The 23,812-nt window shown below is 45.4% G+C and overlaps 2 pseudogenes; one reads left to right on the forward strand and one right to left on the reverse strand.

Moving 5' to 3' along the window:
• The first annotated feature begins 3,946 nt into the window (after positions 1 to 3,946).
• LOC147960278 (uncharacterized) lies at positions 3,947 to 4,449 on the forward strand (annotated as a pseudogene).
• A 9,510-nt stretch (positions 4,450 to 13,959) lies between these two features.
• On the reverse strand, positions 13,960 to 16,415 carry LOC147960279 (berberine bridge enzyme-like Cyn d 4 pseudogene; annotated as a pseudogene).
• Positions 16,416 to 23,812: the final 7,397 nt, after the last annotated feature.

The following is a 23,812-nucleotide window of genomic DNA, read 5'->3' on the forward strand; positions in this document are numbered from 1 at the left end:
ACCATCTAAATCCGTTGAGATGACACCATATGAACTGTGGTTTGGCTAGAAACCTAAGCTATCGTTTCTTAAAGTTTGGGGCTGCGATGCTTATGTGAAAAAGCTTCAACCTGATAAGCTCGAACCCAAACTGGAGAAATGTGTCTTCATAGAATATCCAAAGGAAACTGTTGGGTACACCTTCTATCACAGATCCAAAGGCAAGATCTTTGTTGTTAAAAGTGGATCCTTTCTAGAGAAGGAGTTTCTCTCGAAAGAAGTGAGTGGGAGGAATGTAGAACTTGATAAGGTAATTGTACCTTCTCCCGAATTGGAAAGTAGTTCATCACAGAAATCAGTTCTAGTGATCTCAACACCAATTAGCGATGAAGCTAATGATGATGATCATGAAACTTCAGATCAAGTTACTACCGAACCTCGTAGGACAACCAGAGTATGGTCCGCACCAGAGTGGTACGGTAATCCTTTCTGGAAGTCATGTTACTTGACCATGACGAACCTACCAACTACGAGGAAGCTATGATGAGCCCAGATTCCGCAAAATGGCTTGAGGCCATGAAATCTGAGATGGGATCCATGTATGAGAACAAAGTGTGGACTTTGATTGACTTGCCCGATGATCGGTGAGTCATTAATAATAAATGGATCTTCAAGAGGAAGACGAACGCTGATAGTAGTGTTACTATCTACAAAGCTCGACTTGTTGCAAAAGGTTTTCGACAAGTTCAAGGGGTTGACTACGATGAGACTTTATCACCCGTAGCGATGCTTGAGTTTGTCCGAATCATGTTAGCAGTTGTCGCATTTTATGAAATCTGGCAAATGGATGTTAAAACTACATTCCTTAATGGATTTCTTAAAGAAGAGTTGTATATGATGCAACCAGAAGGTTTTGTCGATCTTAAAGGTGCTAACAAAGTAAGCAAGCTCCAGTGATCCATCTATGAACTGGTGCAAGCATCTCGGAGTTGGAATATATGCTTTGATAAAGTGATCAAAACATATGGTGTTATACAGACTTGCGGTGAAGTCTGTATTTACAAGAAAGTGAGTGGGAGCACTACAACATTTCTGATAAGTATACGTGAATGACATATTGTTGATTAGAAATAATGTAGAATTTTCTGGAAAGCATAAAGGAGTGTTTGAAAAGAATTTTAAAAAGAAAGACCTCGATGAAGCTGCTTACACATTGAGCATCAAGATCTATAGAGATAGATCAAGACGCTTGATAAGTTTTTTCAATGAGTACATACCTTGACAAGATTTTGAAGTAGTTCAAAATGGAACAGTCAAAGGAGTTCTTGCCTGTGTTGCAAGGTGTGAAGTTGAGTAAAGACTCAAAACCCGACCACGGCAGAAAATAGAAAGAGAATGAAAAGTCATTCCCTATGCCTCAGTCATAGGTTCTACAAAGTATGCTATGTTGTATACCAGACCTATTGTGTACCTCACCATAAGTTTGGCAAGAGGGTACAATAGTGATCCAGGAGTGGATCACTGGACAGCGGTCAAAAATATCCTTAGTGGAATAAGGAAATGTTTCTCGGTTATGGAGGTGACAAAGAGTTCGTCGTAAAGAGTTATGTTGATGCAAGCTTTGACACTGATCTGGATGACTCTAAGTCTCTATCTAGATAAATATTGAAAGTGGGAGCAATTAGCTAGAGTAGCTCCGTGCAAAGCATTGTAGACATAGAAAATTTGCAAAATACATACGGCTCTGAATGTGGCAGACCCGTTGACTAAATTTCTCTCACAAGCAAAACATGATCACTCTTCGGGTGTTAATCACATAGCGATGTGAACTAGATTATTGACTCTAGTAAACCCTTTGGGTGTTAGTCACATGCAGATGTGAACTGATCACATAAAGATGTGAACTATTGGTGTTAAATCACATAACGATCTGAACTAGATTATTGACTCTAGTGCAAGTGGGAGACTGGAGGAAATATGCCCTAGAGCCAATAATAAAGTTAATATTTATTTCCTTATTTCATGATAAAGGTTTATTATTCATGCTAGAATTGTATTAACCGGAAAAATAATACATGTGTGAATACATAGACAAACAGAGTGTCACTAGTATGCCTCTACTTGACTAGCTCGTTGGTCAAAGATGGTTATGTTTCCTAACCATAGACATGAGTTGTCAATTTATAAACGGGATCACATCATTAGGAGAATGATGTGATTCACTTGACCCATTTCATTAGCTTAGCACTTGATTGTTTTAGTTTGCTACTATTGCTTTCTTCATGACTTATATATGTTCCTATGACTATGAGATTATGCAACTCCGGATTACCGGAGGAACACTTTGTGTGCTACCAAACATCACAACGTAACTGGGTGATTATAAAGGTGCTCTACAGGTGTCTCCGATGGTACTTGTTGAGTTCGCATAGATCGAGATTAGGATTTGTCACTCCGATTGTCGGAGAGGTATCTCTGGGCCCTCTCGGTAATGCACATCACTATAAGCCTTGCAAGCAATGCAACTAATGAGTTAGTTGCGGGATGATGCATTACGGAATGAGTAAAGAGACTTGCTAGTAACGAGATTGAACTAGGTATTGAGATCCGACGATCGAATCTCAAGCAAGTAACATACCGATGACAAAGGGAACAACGTATGTTGTTATGCGGTTTGACCGATAAAGATCTTCGTAGAATATGTAGGAACCAATATGAGCATCCAAGTTCCGCTATTGGTTATTGACCGGAGATGTGTCTCGGTCATGTCTACATAGTTCTCGAACCCGTAGGATCCGCACGCTTAAAGTTCTATGACGATCGGTATTATGAGTTTTTGTGTTTTGATGTACCGAAGGTAGTTCGGAGTCCCGAATATGATCACGAACATGACGTGGAGTCTCTAAATGGTCGAGACAAAAATATCGATATATTGGATGACTATGTTCGGACACCGAAAGGGTTCCGGGAGGTTTCGGACATATACCGGAGTACCGGGGGTTACCGGAACCCCCCGGGAAGCTATTGGGCCTTATGGGCCTTAGTGGAGAAGAGAGAGGGCATCCAGGAGGCGGCGTGCAGCCCCCCTCTCCTTCCTTCTCTCCACCTCCTCCTTCCCCTTCTCCTTCTTGGAATAGGAAAGGGAGGGGGCAAACCTACTTGGAGTAGGATTGCCCCCCCTTGGGCGCGCCTCTCCCTTGACCGGCCCTCTCCTCCTTCCCCCTTTATATACGGGGGTAGGGGAGCACCCCAAAGACACAACAAGTTGATCATTGATCTCTCTCAGCCGTGTGTGGTGCCCCCCTCCACCATAATCTACCTCGGTCATACTGTAGCGGTGCTTAGGCGAAGCCCTGCGACGGTAACTTCATCAACATCGTCACCACGCCATCGTGCTGACGAAACTCTCCCTCGAGCTCTACTGGATCGTGAGTTTGCGGGACATCATCGAGCTGAACGTGTGCTGAATGCGGAGGTGTCATACGTTCGGTATTGAGGATCGGTCGATCGTGAAGACGTACGACTACATCAACCGCGTTGTCATAACGCTTCCGCTTAACGGTCTACGAGGGTACGTGGACGACTCTCCCCTCTCGTTGCTATGCATCACCATGATCTTGCGTGTGCGTAGGAAATTTTTTAAATTACTACGTTCCACAACAGGCACCTCTCATATCCATCCCAAATATGGGGCGGATATGGGGCGCCTGGGCGCGTCCGTCATGTAGGATTGACGATGGGGTCCCATGTGGAATCGTCTTGAAACCCAGCGGTCTGACGGGCGCTTTCTCCGTCGTCATGGTGTGAATGTCATGTGGCACCGCTTCGGCTAGCCGCCCGAGGCTAAACCTAGCTATTTAAGTCGGCCGGGCCCCCAACCCTAACCCATCCTCCTCCTCCCTCTCTGCGCTACAACCCGAGCCCATCTGCCTCCTCTCCTCTGCTCTCCACGCTCTCCGGCATCGCCATGGTCCGGCAGAAGATCACTACATACGCTATCCTCATGCCGGAGTGTCAGAGGCTGATCGCGGAGGAGATCCATGCAAGGCGCACCACCCGCATCGCTGTCGGGCTACCTCCGGACTCGCTGGAGCCGGAAGAGCAGGAGGAGGAGGAGGAGGAGGAGGGAGAGCAGCTACCGGAGCCGTAGAGGTGGCCGATCCAGAGGAGAACAAGGCGGGACAACCTGCTCCGGGGTTCAGCATGGAGGAGGTGGACGCGGAGTTTTTCGTCGCCCAAGCCATGCATATGGCAGAGTAGCAGGCCATCCTTGACTCCATCCAGGATGAGGCCTATGTGGAGGCCGACCGGGAGTTCCTCCGGCAGGAGCGGGCAGCGACCAACGCGCTCTTCGCCGAACTCGATGTGGAGATAGAGGGGGAGGCCGCAACGGAGCAGCCAAAGGAGCCGAAGTTGCAGCTGCCGCCCATGTACCCGGAGCCAGGCACAAAGATAGTCGGCATCTCCTAAGAGGAGTAGCTAGGTGATCTACATAGTACATATGTTTTTTCTTTGCATGCTTTTGTATGGATTTAAGAATCTAGTATGAGGTCTCCAGATATAGTTGTGGTAATTTAAGGAGTGCCTGGTCAACGCCCGCTAACGCGCATGCCGCCCGGGCGCGTCCGCGGGTGTTTGACTGGTCATATTTGTTATATGCTGTTGTAGATGCTCTTAGAGAGATGAACAAGATGGTGGCGGATGGACAGATAAGATGAGCCGGACAGGGTGGGACAATGCGCTGTTGCGTGACGTCGGCCATGGGTGACGGTGGTAGGTGGTTTGGTCGGCGTTGGAGGGATGTTTGTCGAGGGTGGAGGAGAAGGTTGTGGAACTTTTTGATGCAGATGGGATGAAGGAGAGCAAAATGAATAAAACAAATATTTTTTATATGTCCCAACATATAGCCAGGCTTCATATTATACCACACACGCTTTTAAATGATTTAAAGCATATGAGGCTTCTGTTTTTGTAAACTGTACTTCACCCGTCCCAAAATGTAAGAACTTTTTGACACTATCATCAATTAATTGGGGTCGGAGAGTACTTGCAACTTGCAGCTTCTAAGGGCGGCCGATTTGAACCTCGTAACGAAGTTCAGGCAACTTTAAAAGCTAGACCAGTAGAGGAAGTAGCCCCAACTGATTTTTAATAAAAAAAGGAGATGTAAGACCCGTATAAAAACCAAGGTTTGAACCCACGCCGGCTAGGAGGCAACACTGCACTATAATCACTAAGCTAAGAGCTTATCCACAAGTCCACTATAATGCTATTTTAGTTGTCTTGAACTTAGAATATTCAGATAGGTCTGCAGTGCCATTTGGTGGCCTTCGAGCCAACCATCCGCCCATTGCTACTTGGTGGTACAAAAGATAAAACGAGGGATTAGTCGTATATGCTGGTTGTGCTTGCGTTTCCACAGCGCACACACATGAGTTCATCAGTGATCACAGTTCACATACCACAGTAGTTTCTTTTCTTTCCTTTTTGCGGTGAAAAAAGGAGCTTTAGGTACCACCAGATGAGTCGCTAGCTCATGACCGCTCCTGCGATTCCCCTCTTGCCTGCCCCCTCCACCACCGCCGCCATCATAGATCTCGCTGCCACTCCCACCGCTAGCGCTTCCACCACAGACCGCATCCTCGCGACGGACGCATCCCCTGCCCTTCTCTCCAAGATCTCACGGGCTCTCCATGGAGCCTCCTCCCAAATCCATGGGAGAGTGGATGGAAGACAAGCAGAGGTACAAGATGCCGCCGCTTAGCTCCATCTCGCCGGCCATTCATAGGGAGACGCGGGGGAGGCGGTGGACGGAGAGGGCGATGCGGGTCCGCGACGACGCCCTCTCCTGGTCCCTGTGCTCCCCGCGAGTGGAGGGAAGAGGAGGAGGAAGCGAAACAGGATTCAGATCCGTACTCCCGCAGGTATTCTCAGATGTGCACAGTTCATGTGGATCAGGAGTTGCTGAATCTAGCTTTGCGAATCTACTTCGAGGGCGATTTCTCGGAGAAGCGCAGGATGCCACACCCTTCGGAGCCACCGATTGCGTTTGTCCACTAGGCGAAGGGAGAAGCGAAATCGGGCGATTCCCGGCGCGCCGCGAGGTGGGAATGCTTGACTGGCCTCATGCCCACCAGCGTGCCACCGAAACCGGAGCAGGTGGATCCTCTACCTTATCTGTCACCCAGACCTGCGGAAGACTAACTTCGGTTTAGCAATCCGCATGTGCCGAGCTTTCTGGTGGTCACTTCTGCTTCCTGAAGGATAATATCTGGGCGCTAGATGAGGAGATGCCCGCATCTGCGAAGAATTTTGCTTATCATCGTGATTATGGCTGTGCGCCTCGGGCATTCATCAGCTCTGGAGATTTTGGCAGAATGCAGTTGCAAGCTATTCATCCAGGTCCTTTAGTGCCGTTCGATCCAAGTGATTGCCCCGTGAGCTCTATCTGGAGATTACCTTGCCCTGTGACAGAATCCATGGCGAGAAGTAGGACAAATTATGTTGGGGTTGTTGATTCTTCCTCCAACCCTGCTCTCTTGGTGCTGTAGCAGGGGGGGATTAAAATTTCTTCAGAAAGCACGGAGGGCTAAGAAAAGTTGAAAAAGGTGTTGATAGAGCCGCCATCGAAGCAACCTCACTGCCTTGCTGCCATGGTGACTTGGTTGGGGGTTTCTACAACCAACTCTGGGCTCCTATAAGTATGTCACCTTCCGAAAACCCTAAGAACTCCTCCACCCTCCCTCCCCCCAATGCCTCCGCCACCCAAGAACTCCCAACCATGGCGTAAAGTGGTCGGGGGCGCGACAGAGGCAAACACAAAGGAGGAAGAGCTGTGGTCGGCAACAACTGGAGACAGGAACCACCCTCCAAGCTTAGATGGGCGGGTCGTCGCCGTTCTTCAGCTATGGGTTTTAGGGTGGCCTTCCTCCATGGGGTTTCCCAGGCCAATTCCCACCCCAATTTCATCAGCAGCAGTGGGGGTGGTCCGGTTGCGCAATGATACGGGTCGCCTCCTGCTCAGATGGGGCAACAAATGGTACAAGTCCCTATTGCCATCCCGGAGCAATCTTCTAGGGGATCTGACTCTCAAGCTAGCAGCATATCCCAGAACGAGAACCGTCAAAAAAAGAAGCAGGATGCCCAGAAGTTTATCCCTGCCCCTACATCAGGCCTTATGGCATACTTTGATGTGATTTGCTACAATTGTGGGGAACCAAGACATCACCTGGACAAGTGCATCAAGCCCAAGAGCTGTTTCATCTGCAAAATGGTCACCCACAAGGTGGATAATTGCCCTGTCAGAAGAAAGCCGCATAGCTCTGCTAGATATGTGGAAAGCGCTGCTCCTGGATTAGTTTTCTATCACATTGATCCTCCTGAAGATAATGCTCAATACCATGGTTCTTTGGAAAATGTGGGTATTGTTCTAGTTGAGGCAGGTGAAGTGTCCAAGCAGGAGCTTGCAAGTGAGTTTGCTGACATCTACAAAACCAACTGGCCTTGGCCAATCAATGCCCTGGATGAATGGACATTTCTGGTCAAGTTCCCTCCTAAGATAGATGTAGTGCAAGTTGCTGGATACCCATGTTTTGGTCTCAAAAAAGACAATGTTGTAGTCAATGTTGAAGTCTGGAAAGGCATGATTGAGGTTGAAGATGATCTCCAGGAAACTCGGATCAAAATTAGGAAGATGAACCCAAAGTGGTGTGATTGGTCTATGCTTGACCAAATCACTTCTACATTGGGGTTGATGTTGGATGCTGATTGGCAACATAATTTCAAATCCTTCTATGAAACTGTCAGGGTCAAAATCTCCTGCAAAGATCCCTCCAAAATTCCTGCAGAGGGGTTGTTTGGTGTTGATGGTAAGATATACAGGTTATTGATTGAAGCGGAACCACCCTTGATTGCCACTGATACATGCACACCTACCAACTCTTCCTCTGAGACCTATGTGTCTGCTGCTGAGCCTGGAAACAATATCTCTGAAGATGCTGAATCCAACAGGAGCTCTAGGGCTGATTCTGACAGAGGCCCTACAGCTGGCTGATACGTCTCCGTCGTATCTACTTTTCCAAAAACTTTTGCCCTTATTTTGGACTCTAAATTTCATGATTTGAATGGAACTAACCCGGACTCACGTTGTTTTCAGCAGAATTGCCATGGTGTTATTTTTGTGCAGAAATAAAAGTTCTCGGAATGACCTGAAAATCAACAAAGAATTATTTTGGAATATATATATATATATATAATACTAGAAGGAAGATCCACGTCAGGGGGCCCTCCCCCTGTCCACGAGGGTGGGGGTGCGCCCTACCCCCCCTGGGCGCGCCCCCTGCCTCATGGGCCCCCTGACGCTCCACCGACCTCAACCCTGGCTCCATATATTCACTTTCAGGGAGAAAAAAACCAGAGGGAATGATTCATCGCATTTTACGATACGGAGCCGCCGCCAAGCCCTAAACTCTCTCGGGAGGGCTGATCTGGAGTCCGTTCGGGGCTCCGAAGAGGGGAATCCGTCGCCATCGTCATCATCAACCATCCTCCATCACCAATTTCATGATGCTCATCACCATGCGTGAGTAATTACATCGTAGGCTTGCTGGACGGTGATGGGTCGGATGAGATTTATCATGTAATCGAGTTAGTTTTGTTAGGGTTTGATCCCTAGTATCCACTATGTTCTGAGATTGATGTTGCTATGACTTTGCTATGCTTAATGCTTGTCACTAGGGCCCGAGTGCCATGATTTCAGATCTGAACCTATTATGTTTTCATCAATATATGAGAGTTCTTGATCCTATCTTGCAAGTCTATAGTCACCTACTATGTGTTATGATCCGGCAACCCCGAAGTGACAATAGTCGGAACCACTCCCGGTGATGACCGTAGTTTGAGGAGTTCATGTATTCACTATGTGTTAATGCTCTGGTCCGGTACCCTATTAAAAGTAGGCCTTAATATCCCTTAGTTTCCAATAGGACACCACTGCCACGGGAGGGTAGGACAAAAGATGTCATGCAAGTTCTTTTCCATAAGCACGTATGACTATATTCGGAATACATGCCTACATTACATTGATGAATTGGAGATAGTTCTGTGTCACCCTATGTTATGACTGTTACATGATGAACCGCATCCGTCATAATTCTCCATCACTGATCCAATGCCTATGAGTTTTTCCTATACTGTTCTTCGCTTATTTACTTTCCCGCTGCTACTTTTACCATCACTATAAAACCCAAAAATATTACTTTTGCTACTGTTACCTTTTGCTATCGTTACCACTACTATCATATTACTTTGCTACTAAACACTTTGCTGCAGATATTAAGTTTTCAGGTGTGGTTGAGTTAACAACTCAGCTGCTAATACTTGAGAATATTCTTTGGCTCCCCTTGTGTCGAATCAATAAATTTGGGTTAAATACTCTACCCTCAAAAACTGTTGCGATCCCCTATACTTGTGGGTTATCACTGGCTCAAGGCCCCCTAATATCAAAGGGCAGTCTTTGGGACAGAATCATGTGCTTGGAGATGTTACCCCCACATCAGTCTTGAAAAGCCATTTGCCTAATTTACCATACTCTCCTCAAATCAGCAACCTTGAGACAATCCTAAACACTATGCATGGAGATGTTGATGGTTTTCACTTGCTCAGAGAAATTGAGCTGCTGGATGATGATGACCTGATGGACTTAGAAGGATCTGTGGAGCTACAAGAGGACCAAGACTCTCTCTCTCAAGATGCTGGTCTACCAAACAATGTGGACTCTCAATATGATACTGACTTCCCTGCTCTACCTAAATACATGAATCCTCTTAGATGGGGTCCTGTCCATGCCACTAGAGCTAGTTCTAGGGTAGCTGGTGACAAGAGAACCATCATTGAAAAAGCTAAACAACTCAAAGAGGTTCAGAATCTTGAAGTTCAAAAACCCCTTGGTATGAAACACAAATCCTTTTCTTGCTTTAATGGTCCTTCTTTCAATGCCATTGCTTCTAAGATTGGTGTAGATATTGCCTCTCTTAATGATGCCATTGAGTGCTCTTCTGTTGCTGCTTCCCCTAAAAACAGAACTGAAGGTTTTGCTGCTGAGATTTTTTTTATACAGCATCCCTAGCTTAGATTGCATAGACCCTTGCTGAGTCTAGTGAGGGGCTATGGTCTTGTATTTGCAAACATAGACGGGGCAAGCACCCCAAGAACAAAAATTCCCCATGAATGCCCTATTTTAGAACGTTAGGGGTATTGCAGCCCCTAGGAGGAAAACTCTCATAGTTGATACTATTAATAAAACTCATGCTACTGTCCTAGGATTTCAGGAAACCAAGAAGGAGGATTTCTCTAATTCTTATCTTAAATCTCTTATTGGTAATAGGGACTTTGACTGGCACACACTTTCGTCTAAAGGATCTGCTGGAGGCATCCTGATGGGAATATATTTAAGCATTTTTTATGTTGTTGCTTGGTCTCATTTAGACTTTTCTGCTAGTTGTCTAGTTAAGTTGAAAACTATTGGGCATACTTTTAGGATTATTACTGTTTATGGCTCTCCTTATGAAGAAGGGAAAGGAGCCTTTATTTCTGAACTTCATACTTTATTTTTGGATGATCACATCCCCACTCTGATTGGAGGTGACTTCAATCTAGTTAGAAATGCTGAGGACAAAAGCAATGGTTCTATTAATCATAAGTGGAGTGATAATTTCAATGCCTGGATTGAGATCTGGAGCTTACTTGAAATTAAGCTCTCTTCTAGGAAATTTACCTGGGCCCCCTGTTCAAGAATTCATCCGATTAACCAGTTAACTTGCCGATTAATCCCTACTCATAGGGTCACCGAGTAGCCGATAAACTGATAAATCGTCCGATTAATTGATTAAATGGCCGATTAACTTGCCGATTAGCCTATTAATCCCCTACTTGCCAACAAACTGAGCAGTTACCAGTTAAAGATTTCCTCAAAATAATCAAGTAGATTTGATTATGTCCATCATTGATAGAATCTTTTGTGACACATAATTAGATGGTCTTTTTCCTCTTTCTAGTTGTAGAGCCCTGCCTAGACGTGGTAGTGATCACACCCCTCTGCTCTGGGATTCTAGGACTAACCAATCTCCTAAAAACAGCAACTTTAAGTTTGAAAAGTGGTGGCTCCTTAGAGAGGATTTCTCCGAGTTAGTCAGGAAAATATGGTCTGAACCCACTAGGAGTAGCTGCCCTCTAGAAAGCTGGCAGATAAAAATTAGAAGATTTAGGAAAAATACCAAAGGTTAGAACTCCAATGAAGAGGCCAATCTAAGGAACGATTCTTCTCCTTGAATTTGATTCTCTAGATATTAAGGCTGAAACTTCTGACCTTAATGAGGCCGAGATTACCAGATTGAAATTTGTTCATGGGGAACTAAAGAAAATCTGGCTCCAGGAAGAGATTAAAGCTAAACAAAGATTTAGGGATAGGGATATTAAGGAGGGGGATAGAAACACTGCTTATTTTCATGCTATTGCTAATCAGAGGAGGAGGAAAACCCTCATTCACTCCCTGGATGGCCCTAATGGCCTTGTTACTGATGTTAATGATATGCTTAAAGTGGCTAGTGACTTTTATAAAGACCTTTTTAAGAAATAAAACCCTTCAGGTTTCTCTCTTCAAAAAGACTTCTTCTCTGCTTCTGATAAAGTTTCCCATGTGGAAAATGAGATGCTTGAAGCTCCATTTTCAGAAGCAGAGGTGAAGGAAGCAGTTTTCAGCTCCTATCCTGATGGGTCCCCTGGTCCTGATGGAATTCCTTTCATTTTTACTAACACTTTTAGGACTTGATCAAAAAGGACCGCATGGACCTCTTTCAAGCCTTCCATAGAGGGGAGCTAGATATATTCAGGATGAACTTTGCTATGTTGTCTCTCATCCCTAAAGAGCCCGAAGCCACCTATATGAAAAAATTTAGACCTATCAGTCTGATTAACTGTAGTTTTAAGATTTTCTCTAAAGTAATCACCACTAAGCTCTCTAACGTTTTGCAGAGATTGATTGCTAGCAACCAATCTACATTCCTTAAAGGGAGGTATATCCTTGAAAGTGTGGTTACTGCTCATGAAGTCCTCCACTCAGTCCACTCTGCGAATAAAATAGGACTTGTTCTTAAATTGGACTATGAAAAGGCCTTTTACAAAGTAGACCTAAATTTTCTCATGGAACTCCTGGAACTCTGGGGTTTTGGGAAATAGTGGTCTAGCTAGATCCAACAACTTACCCATGGGGGGTCTGTTGGGATCAAGCTAAATGGTTGTGAGAGTGACTTCTTACTAGCTGGTAAAGGTCTTAGGCAAGGTGATCCTATTTCACCTCTCCTTTTTAATTTGGTGATTAATGTCCTCACCAAAATGTTGAGTAAAGCTGCTGACCATAGCTTAATTGCTGGCCTTTGTCCTGAGGTTTGTCCTGCTGGAATCATCTGCCTGCAATATGTAGATGATACAATCATCTTCCTAGATAATGACTTAAATCATGCTAGAAACCTGAAAAATGTCTTAACCTGTTTTGAGCAAGTTTCAGGCATGAGGATTAACTACGCCAAAAGTGAGCTCATTCCCATCAATATGGATGACCAGGAACTAGCTGGCTTTCTATCTATTCTAGTTTGTAGTAGAGGTAGTTTTCCCATTAAGTATTTAGGCATCCCTGTCCATTATGATAAACTAAGGAGAGAAGACATCCAACCCTTTTAGACAAAATCATTAATAGGATTGCGGGGTGGACAGGGAAACTCCTGTCTTATAGAGGGAGGTTGATACTCATTCAAGCTTGCCTTGCTAGCATTCCTGCGTACCTCCTTTCCTTCTTCAAATTCCCTAAATGGGCTATTAGTCTCATCAACTCACAGATGTCCCATTGTTTGTGGAATGACTTTGAAGGACATACAAAACTTCACCTAGCTAACTGGGGGCTGGTCTCCCTGAAAAAAGAGTTTGGAGGTTTGGGCATACCCAATCTTCAAGAAATTAATATTTGTCTGTTAGGATCTTGGATCAAAAGATACCATGGTGTAGACCAAAAACCCTGGAAGATGCTTATTAAGCACAAATACTTGGCCAATAAGCCTAATATCTTTGCCCCCTCCTCCAACCAGAAAATCTCTAGATTCTGGAAAGGGTTTAAGTCTATTATCCATGCTGTGAAATTTGGCCACAGATGGAAAATTGGGGATGGGGGCAAAACCAGGTTCTGGGAAGATACTTGGTTTGGCACTTCCCCTCTAGCTGTTCAATTTTGGCATGTCTATTCGATCTGCAATGAACAAAACAAATGTGTGAATGATATTTTGGATGGGCAATGCCTCAAACTCTCATTCAGGAGGAACTTTAGCGACAAACTTATGGAACAATGGTTCCAGCTGGAGGAAATTGCTAGAAGCATTGTCTTTTCTGATGAGCCAGATTCTCTGATCTGGCAACTAGAAAACAAGGGGCAATACTCTTCTAGCTCCCTCTATCATATTATCAATTTCAGGGGGTCCAGCCTATTTTTATCCCAGCTGTCTGGAAATTGAGAGTTCCCCCCAGAATTCGTGTCTTTCTCTGGCTCCTCTCTCATAACAATCTGATGACCAGTGATAATCTTAGGAAAAGACATATCATCAAACCCCTTGAGTGTGTTTACTGTTTGGAGCAAGAATCTTGCTCCCAGCTCTTTTTTCATTGCATTGTTGTCAAACACATCTAGATTCCTGTTGCAGATCACTTCAAATCTCATATTGGCTTTTCCTTTGAATCTGTAGCTAGATTCTGGATTGCTAACAAAAATTGTGTTGTCTTAAATAATGTTAGCTCTGCTCTCCTTTGGTGTGTCTGGAAATATAGAAATGCTATGATTTTCAATAACACCACTTGGATTTATGTCCCTCGGGTCTTGAGATTGATCATGAACACAGTGAGGAACTAGGCGATCCTCTCCTCAGGATCAGACAAGGAAAAACTGATGTCCTTCGTGGGGTTCCTCACAAAGCACCGGGAGGCGCTCCCTGTTCTTCTAAAAAGGAGCTTTAATTAGTTACTGATAGGATTACAATCGGTAGCCAGAAGGCTAATCAGAGCATCAGGGGCGTCAGACAACCACAACTCGGTTCTACGCTCCCAATTACTTCACGCCGGAGATTTGTCACCTCTTCTGCCTGGTCGGCATTGCGGGACAGCGGGAGTGCACGGAAGAACCGCCAGGCCCAAGTCTGTGTATGCATGACCGTGTCTTCTGCAATGGAGGAGGAGCAACGGAACCCGGCTGTAGGCATATCTGTCGGGCAGCCAGGCGATATCTCTCTCCCTCCCCTGGATGACTCAGCCTTTTGGTCCAAAGACACGGAGTTCACGAGCTAAAATGCTCACTTATTGATTGTAAATCAACATATTTTTTATATGTCAAAAACAATTGCTTGTAATTAATTCTCAAAAAAATATTTTCTTTATGTACATTTTTGTACATGTTATATATATTGATGCCTACTTTTTTTCATACACCATGGACATTTTTTTATATCATATATAATTTTATACACATTTTTTTCATATATATGTTTTGATGTCTACTTTTTTCCATACACGTTGTGTGTTCGTATACATTCGGATTTTTTCTTTACTCCTTAAATATTTTTCAAATTCATGATTAGATTTTATTAAAAATTATGTAAAGTGATTATTATAATATAGTATATGTTTAGAATATTTTTAAATATAAACAAAAGTATAAAAGGAAAGCAAAAAAGGAAAAAAAGGGTGAAAACCTCCAGCTCGCTGGGCCGGCCGATTGTTCCCCGATTCAGGCGGGACCGTTCGGTCTCGCACTAAGCGACACATAGTCGCGGCCGGCATATTCATAGTCACTTCGTTGCCGGTAGCGGTGGGATGCTCTGCTCGTTCCTGAAGTAGTCGTCAGGATCCACCTTGCTCTTCGCCGTCGCCAGCCTCTGGAAGTTACCCTTGTAGTACTTCTCGCCCCAAACCTTACCGGCCTCGTAGCTGGTGACGTTCCCCACGACCACATTCTGGCCCAGGTCAAGGTCCCTGTAGTTCGCGTACGCCTCCCTGGGGTTCTTGCTCACGTACGGCCCCATGAAGGCGTACAAATCCTTGAGCCACCTCGTCTGCGCCGATCCGTCCGTGGCGGCCGACCAGAAATTCATGTACTGGATGTTGTACAGCACGCCGCCACGGTGCGGGAACGGCGTCGCCGACTCCGGTGGGCTGCCGATCTTCCCGCCGTAAGGGTCCATGATCATCAGCCCGGCGTCCGGCTTGGCGAGCCAGGCGAAGATCTTCACCCACACGTCCTTGGGGATGGCCTGACGGACGTAGTCGGACGTGGCCTTGCTGAAGGACTTGGTGGCGGTGGTCCGGTTCAGGATGTCCTCCACGGTGGCGGCGCTGCCCAGGTAGATGTACGGCACGGACTGGATCCACGTCATCTCCTTGCAGTGCGTCCGGTTGAGCCCGAGCTCCGGGAAGCGGCTGCGCATCAGCGGCAGCAGCGTGTCGGGCGTCCCCAGGTACATGGACTCGAAGTTGGCTGCCTGTTTCTGCGCGACCACCCTGATGAAAAGATCTTCGGGGAGAGCTGGGGCGACCTCTTGCCATCTGGTGAGGATGTCCACGGCGCCCTCGTCGACGGACTTTGTGACGCTGAACATTGTCACTGTCGGCGGGACGGGCACGAGTTTCACCTGCCACGAGAGCACGATGCCGAAGCTCTCGCCGCCGCCGCCGCGGATGGCCCAGAACACGTCCGCCCCCATGGCCTGCTTGTCCAGGATCCGCCCATTGGCGTCGACAAGCGTGGCGTCCAGGACGTTGTCGATGGCGACGCCGTACTTGCGCAGCAGCATGCCGAACCCGCCGCCGCTGAAATGGCCGCCCACGCCGATCGTCGGGCACAGGCCGGCCGGGAAAGCCAGCTGCGAGCTCGCCTTCGAGACGGCGTAGTACAGCTCCCCGAGCGTCGCGCCGGAGTCCACCCACGCGGTGGCCGCCTTCTGGTCGACGCGCACGGAGCGGAGGTTGGCCAGGTCGACCACGGCGAACACCTCGGGGCGCGCGGACCGGTACGAGAGGCCCTCGTAGTCGTGCCCGCCGCTGCGCACGCGGATGCGCACGTCGTTCCGACGGCCGCAGACGACGGCGGCCTGGACGTGGGAGGCGTTGGTCGGCGTGACGATGCAGAGTGGCCTCACCGTGCCAGGGGTCGAGAACTTGGGGTTCCGGATGGAGGACACCAGGACCGAGGTGAACGAAGGCGAGCTCTGCGTGTACAACAGCTGCCTGGGTATGGCCGCCGAGAGGCATTGGATGAAGCCGTCGGAGGAAGCTAGGGAAGGGACGGATGCATAGCAGGAGAGGAGGCTGAAGAGGAGCGCTAGAGCTAAGCTCCCAGACAAGGCCATGGCTTGTTCCCTGCACTGATCTTTTTGGAAAGAATGGAGCGTAGATGAAACTAATTGGCTCCTTTGATCTTGGGGTTGCATACATATATATGGGATGTATGCCACCAGGCACCATTACAGGGAATTATTGATTGATTCGGGTGGAGGTGGATATGTCCAGATTCATACCCTTGCTATACATGGAAGGTAAATCAGACGGTATCAATTACAACTACATATTCTACGTAGTAGTAACACTTTTCCCTTGTCGCAGATGATGCGGTGCACACTGCTGTTGCAATGCCTGCATGGTATCGCGCTCTACCCATACCCTACTTTGACTAGTTGGACTTCACCGTCCATCTCCAGCTAGCAACTCTGCAAATCACAGTAGGAGTAGTGGACTAGTCGGTCTAAATAGATGGCTGGGGACTAGTTTTGAGCGCTGTGGGACCTAGTTTTGACTCTGACCAATAGGAATAGGGGATACTTGAGCAATCAGATCGTTCGGTTGGTACAGCGGCACCCGTGTGAACAGAGTAGACCCCGGAGTCGTCTCATTATGCATGCTGCGGATTCCGTTAGAAACATATTGAGTACGACCAAACATGCTGATTTTTTTCACATTTCCTTTTATTTTTTTATTTTTCCTTTCTTTCTTTTTTATTTATTTGTTTTAAATTCATCAACCTTTTTAACCCTGTCATCTTTTAACTTTAATTATTGTGCAAATATTTATTGCGGGTCCTTTTTGTCGTGCGGGACCCGTGTCGCGCAGTCTGTCTGGTGTCTACTTGTCGACCTGTTCGCACATGTGTATTTTGTTGGATCATTTTCACGGCGCGATCTGGGGTTGACTTGTCGACCCCGTTTTCGGATTGGTTTTGCTACTTCTCATCTAGATGAGAGTTGACAATGTCTAATCTAACTCGTATACGGTTAGATACACGCGCTTCTCAATCGTGCTCGTTATTCACAAAAATAGGTTATGCTTGTTGTCGTTGTGTCATGTTTTTTGTTTCCCCCGACATGACTTTTTTTAGTGGGTCATTTTTATGTTTGTGGATCGGGTTTATTTTGTGGCCTATAGCTTTCTTGTGGAAGGCTTATGTCTTTTCATTCCCTGTTTTTATTTTTGGTTCGACTGTATAGCTAGAGGACTGTGTCACTAGATTTTTTCTTTTCGGATTTGCTAAATCTTAGTGATGACTTGTCTAAGTTTATAACCATCCAATTTATTTTCTTTAATGTTCGCACAAACTCAATCATGCCCGCTCGTGTCAGCTTATTATTTTTGGTCATGCGTCCTTTTGTCCCGTTTGTTTTGTGTTGGCCAGTTCTTGTGTTTCTTTTTCACATGGGGCCATATATGTTGTTGTTTGGGGGCGCCGCCCTTTTCTTTTTGTCTGTTTTCACTATGCGCTTTTTCTGGCCTGGTGGAGAATTTGTAGAGTCTACCCCAGACGAGAGCATTTTACATAAAACGGGAGCCGATGCAGTTTTTCCTTTTTTGGCTAGATGTAGGATAGAAATGCATAGAATTCATATCAATGGGGAGAAATCTCTGAGTGCCTTATTGTTCCTACAAGCAGGAGTTTGTATGTAGTGTGTTTTCATGTTCAAGAGAAGAATACTCAGGTCTACAAGGTAGGTCTAATTTTTTATTTTTATCTGATTAATGCGTAACGTGTTTTTTGGTAGACCCAGAGTTTTTTTTGATCTACTATTTTTTTGCCAGAACTACATGATAGTGTCACAACAAATGTTTTCTTTAGATTACTGGGGTTGTTTGGAGTTCTTAGAGATAGAGTTTCTTTGCTTCTGTTTTTGAAGCTCACTTATTTTTGGAGCTCAATCCATGTGACCAATTACATGCTAATTTTTCTGCAGAACATGTCTTGTGGACTTTTGCGGGAACTTCTACCACGATGTGAAACCTGATAAGTTCAACACCCACGTGTGGGATGAGTTTTATTCTTCAGTTTCGTCCTCATCTCTTCTAAGTCGAGCACCCAACCACTCCCCACTTGTAACTGGGCATGTAGTATTGTGTAGTTATCCCAGTTGCGAGTCCACCTGAACTCGCATTGGGCTTGTGGTTTGTTTCATTCGAGTTGCAAGCCCATCCTTGACACGCAATTGAGTTTGTGGTTTGTTTTTTCGTCCGAGTTGCAAATCCACCCTCGACTCGTAATATTATAATTTTGTGTAGTTGTCCTAGTTGCAAGTGAACCTTTGACTCTCCATTGGGGCTTTTTTCATAGGTTGTAGTTGCACCACGAGGCCCGACCCAATGGCGTGTCAATTGTCGACACACAATTGCGTGTCAATTATTGCAAATCAACACTCGATTCGCAACTGGGGCTTTTTCGTAGGTTTATAGTTGCCCTAATACTCCCTTCATTTTTATTTACTCTGCATGTTACATTTGACCGAAGTCAAACTTCATAAAGTTTGACCAAGTTTATAAAAAACAATACAAACATTTACCATAACAAATGTATATGATGTGAAAATACATTCAATAATGAATCTAATGGTATTGATTTGTTTTTCTATATGTTAATATTTTTTATAAACTTTGTCAAAGTTTGCAAAGCTTGACTTTGACCAAATCTAATACGCTGCCTAAATAAAAACAGGGAGTATAATTGCAAGCCAAGCCTCGAGTCGCAACCCGAGGGGGCTTTTTTGTAGGTTTTTAGTTGCCTGAGTTGCAAGTCAAGCCTCAAGTCGTAATCCAGGGGCTTTTTTTTATAGGTTTGTACTTGTAGTTGCAAGTCAAGCCTCGACTCATAACTGTGGCTTTTTTCATAGGTTGTAGTTGCGCCCGGGGCTCCAACCCAGTTGCATGTCAACTATCAACACACAACTGGGCTTTTTCATAGTTTGTAGGTGCATCAGTTACAAGTCAACCCTCAGACACGCAACCAAGACTATTTTTGTAGTTTAATTGTGAGGTTGCAACTACAATCCTCGACACACAAGTGAGGCTCTCTCCGTGGTTGTAGCTGCCCCAATTACAAGTCAAGCCCCGACTCGCACCATGAGCAGGGAAGGGTGGAGGAGTAAAATGCATGAATTGTCCCTGAAGTCGCTGGCAAGGTCCAAGATGGTCCTTAAACTCTGAAACTGCTCCAATATAGTCCCTAAACTCATGAATACGGCGTCAATACGGTCCTTGAACTCGTGCAACCAGTCCTGGGCTATGTATAAACATACGGCTCGCGTACGCCGCCTCGTCATGTCCGCCACGTCACCATAGAGGGCCCGTGGTTAGAAAAAGTTAGTCATCTCCCTGGTCAAAATCCCCGAACACAGCCTGAATCCTTAACTTCCCAAATCGCTCTCAGCCAGATCACACTTTAGACAGTTCAGTCGACGGGGACCACGATGGCGGCAGCCTCGACGCCTCTCCCCCTCCCGTCGCCGGTGGCATCCCAGTCGCTCCTCTCCCTCCTGTTTCAGCCGTGGCATCCCAGTCGCGCCTCCCCTTCCCATTGCCGCCGATGGCTCCAGCCGCAGCTTGTTTGAGCGACTTTTGGATGTTTAGTAATCTCAACTATGCACTAGTATTATGTTAATGAAGTGAACTATCCTTGTGTTCTAATGGAAGTGAACTGTTCTTTGTTCCAATGTTTGTGAACTATCCTTTGTTCTAATGGAAGTAAGATCAACGTGTTTCTGCATTTGATTGAATATATGAAGTGAGACCAAAAATTATCACTGAATGTATCTGCATTTTGACAGATTATGCATGTGTAGTGAGACAAACAAATGAGACCAAGAAATATGACTGAATGTATGATTGAAAATGTGCATGTACAGTTTGACCAACAAATATTCCACTGATTTCTGACATATATGTATACATATATTCCAATGTGCCTGTTCAGTGCTAGAGCATAACTAAATTTTGACAAAACACATATATGAAGTGAACTTTAGCACTGAATTCTGTCCAGCACAACAGTAATTTTATGCAATGTATGAATTGAACACACATAGATTATAATTGAACCTTTGCCAATACAGCAGCACTTTTTCACAAACATATATGAAGTGAACTCACACATAGATCTTAACTGAACTCTTGCCCGTACGGGAACATGATAAGTTTTGAACATAAACAGTATAGACGATGCTCTCTATTTCTTCATCATTGTCGTTTCCATTAGAACAACCGTACATTGGCGCCACCACCTCATCAAGCCGCCGTATCGTGGCACCCATCGGCGGATGCGGCTGCAATCCCTTTCTTTCCTCCGCCGTCCCTGGAGCGTTCACGTGTTGGACCTGTCGGCGATCATCAGGCCGCCACCATTGTCCCGGGGGCGATAGCTTCTGTTTCACGAGATGATCAGGTGGGAGCGAAAGCGGATGAGTCACAGAATCAGGATCTTGGGGGGCCGAACACACAAACACCACGGCCTCGCATTGGTTGCCCGCGATGAACTGCGTACGCTGACGTGGTGGAGGCGCCGTACACAAAACGTACACGCATCGGCGCATACGTATCCCGGGACCGGTTCCACGAGTTCAAGGATTGTATTGACTTAGTATTCGCAAGTTTAAGGACCGTACTGCAGCAGTTTTAGAGTTTAAGGATCCTTTTGGACCTTGCCACCAACTTTAAGGACGGTTCATGCATTTTACTCAAGGGTGGAGGTCAAAAAATAGGTGTGTGTGTGTGTGTGCGTGCGTGAGCAGGGGCGTAGCCAGGCCTCAGGCTAACAGGGCCATGGCCTGGTGGGTGGCAATATTTTGCTACTGTAGTAATTAAAGGTACTGTAGCCGTGAGAGCTGGTCCGGGGCGTAGCCCTACCTTAGCTACGCCACTGTGTGTGAGGATGTCTTTTGTTGGAGTTTTCTTTTTAGTGTGGGTTGTTCTTTTTGCAACTTTTGCACTTTTCATATAATCGGCCATTTTTTTAAATCAGGAGTATTTTTTGAACTTGTGAATATTTTTTTCTTATGCATGAATAATTTTTTCCACGAATATTTTAGGATCTAGTGAACATTTTTTGAACAGATGAACATTGTTTTCAAATCACGGCCATTTTTTGAATCCACAAACAAATTTTGAACTCATGATTTTTTTTGAATCACCAATATTTTTGAAACTTGTGGAATTTTTTTATTTTTTTAATCATGAACATTTTTTGTACTTGCCAAGTTTGCGAACATCTTTTCAAATTAGTGGATAATATTTAAATTCATCAACTTTTAGTAAAATATTTACTTGAAAAATGTTAGCTTTTTATCCCAAAGCACTTTCACGTTTAGATAGATGCTTTTTGCGGGCGTACGTGTTTTTATGATTTTCGTTAAGATTAGTGTGATACCTTGTTTTTCACTAGACACGACACGAGCGCTCTAGGTAGATATGGACCTGCCTAACTAGAGCTGCCCGAACTGGCAGAAAAAAAACTAGAGCGGGCCAAGTGAAAGAAGTGAGTTCCGTTAGAGCATCTCTAGCAAATTCCTTAAACCGCGAAACTGTAAATACTTTTTTCAATTCGCAGAAAATGCGTTTTAGATATTGTTTTTAAGCTGCGGCCGAACAAACCCCTTAAACGTAAACTGTAAAATTGAATATTCACTTTTTTTCCATGTCTTCTTCCTCCTCTCGTCCGTGTCCACGATCAACTAGCTTGCTTCTATGAATCCAGCGGACGACGTAGGAAGCGGTCAAATACGAAGCCGATGACGTCCGTTGCCGTAGCTGCTTGAATGGATCGATCGAATCGGTGCAGAAGCTAGCTAGCTAGCTAGCTCCCATGGCGCGTAGCCTGAATGGGTCGATTCAAGCTAGCTTGATGGATCGACCAGGAGCAAGCTAGCTTCTAGCTTCCGTCGCCGTAGCTTGATAAATCGATCTGGAGCTAGCGAGCTCTCGTCGCCTCGAATCAATCCAGCTTCAGTCGCCGTAGCTTGATGGTGCTAGCTCCCGCCTTACTCCTGCGAGCTACTCCGCAGGCCGACGCCGCAGCAGCTGTAAGCAGCAAGTTTTTGGCGAGATTCAGATGAGTTCGGTGGCGGAAGGTTACCGGAGCCCTGTATGGCGGATTTTCCTTGTCGCATAGCATTGACCGATTTTCAGTTCCTCTTATGTTTTGCCTTCAAATTTGTCAATAAAATGGTCATGAGGATGAATTCTGAGGGGCCTAAAAAAGGTTTACGGGTTTGACCACTTTTACAGGCTCTATTTGGGATGTATTTTAAACACCACGAAACTAAAAACACGGATTTTTACGGGTTTGATCATTTTTTAGAGGTCTGCTAGAGATGCTCTTAGTGTGATATATACCCTTTCCTGTCTTTTTTAATCTGCATATAAGTTTTGTCCGAAGTCAAAGCATCTCTATTTTGACCAAATTTATAGAAAAAGTATCAACATTCATAATGCAAAAATCAATATTGTTAGATTCATTATGAAATTTAGTTTCATACTATATAAATTTGATATTTTCATTATGAAATGTAGTTTCATACTATATAAATTTGATATTGTAGAGGTTGATAGTTTTTAATATATATTTGATCAAACTTAATCAAGTTTGACTTGACACAAATCTAACACGCGGAGTAAAAAGAACCGAAAGGAGTACATAGCGGTGTTGGGCTGGACTAACGTTCGCTGACAGAAACAAACAATTGGATTGTACGTTAGCGATCGTGAGAGAAAGAAACAAACAAAGGGTAGCCCTCGGAAATAAATACAAACAATGAACACAAATAGTTGTTAATGTCATTTTAGATATATTTTTTTGCAAGAGTGATGTTATTTTAGATGTGACATAACTATGTCACATCTAGATAAACCCTAGACACACCCATCCAGAAAACCTTCCCGCCTGATGGGCGATGCAGCATACGAGCAAGCAGGAGTGTTCGGTTCCAAGAGAAAGCGTCGCCGGAAGCAGCATTACGTTTACCTTGTCTTTGATGACTGGTCGTACAGATATAGCATCCACAAGGTAAACTTGTCTCGCCGACGTAATAAGCAGACCGCTTTCTCAGCACCAGGTGATGCGCCGTGCCTGCCTCAGGTGCTCTTCCGATTGGAGGCGGCGCATGGGTCGCCGAAGTACTTCGCGTCAGCCTTTGGCACGAGGATCTTGGCGATGCACACCCGGGATCCCAGAGGCCAAAGACTGTTGGTCGGGACCTTCGTCCCCATGTTAGACGTCTCCTCGCTGAGCATGACCTTTTGCCCTGGGCAGGAGTATCCGATCAATCCCAACTATCTCTCCGTCAGCGATACTATGTTGTTCTGTCTGAGCGACGCCTCCTTCGAGATGCTCCACTGAGAGCCTCTCTGCCCCCCGCCGCCGGGTCAACGTCGCAGTAGGGAGTGGTCCTGGCAACGGCTCGAGCATCCGCCATTCCAGGGTTATAACGTCACGTCCTACGCT

The sequence above is a fragment of the Triticum urartu genome, chromosome 7A (assembly GCF_056163025.1).
Source record: "Triticum urartu cultivar PI428250 chromosome 7A, HENAU_Tu73, whole genome shotgun sequence".
Lineage (NCBI taxonomy): Eukaryota > Viridiplantae > Streptophyta > Magnoliopsida > Poales > Poaceae > Triticum > Triticum urartu.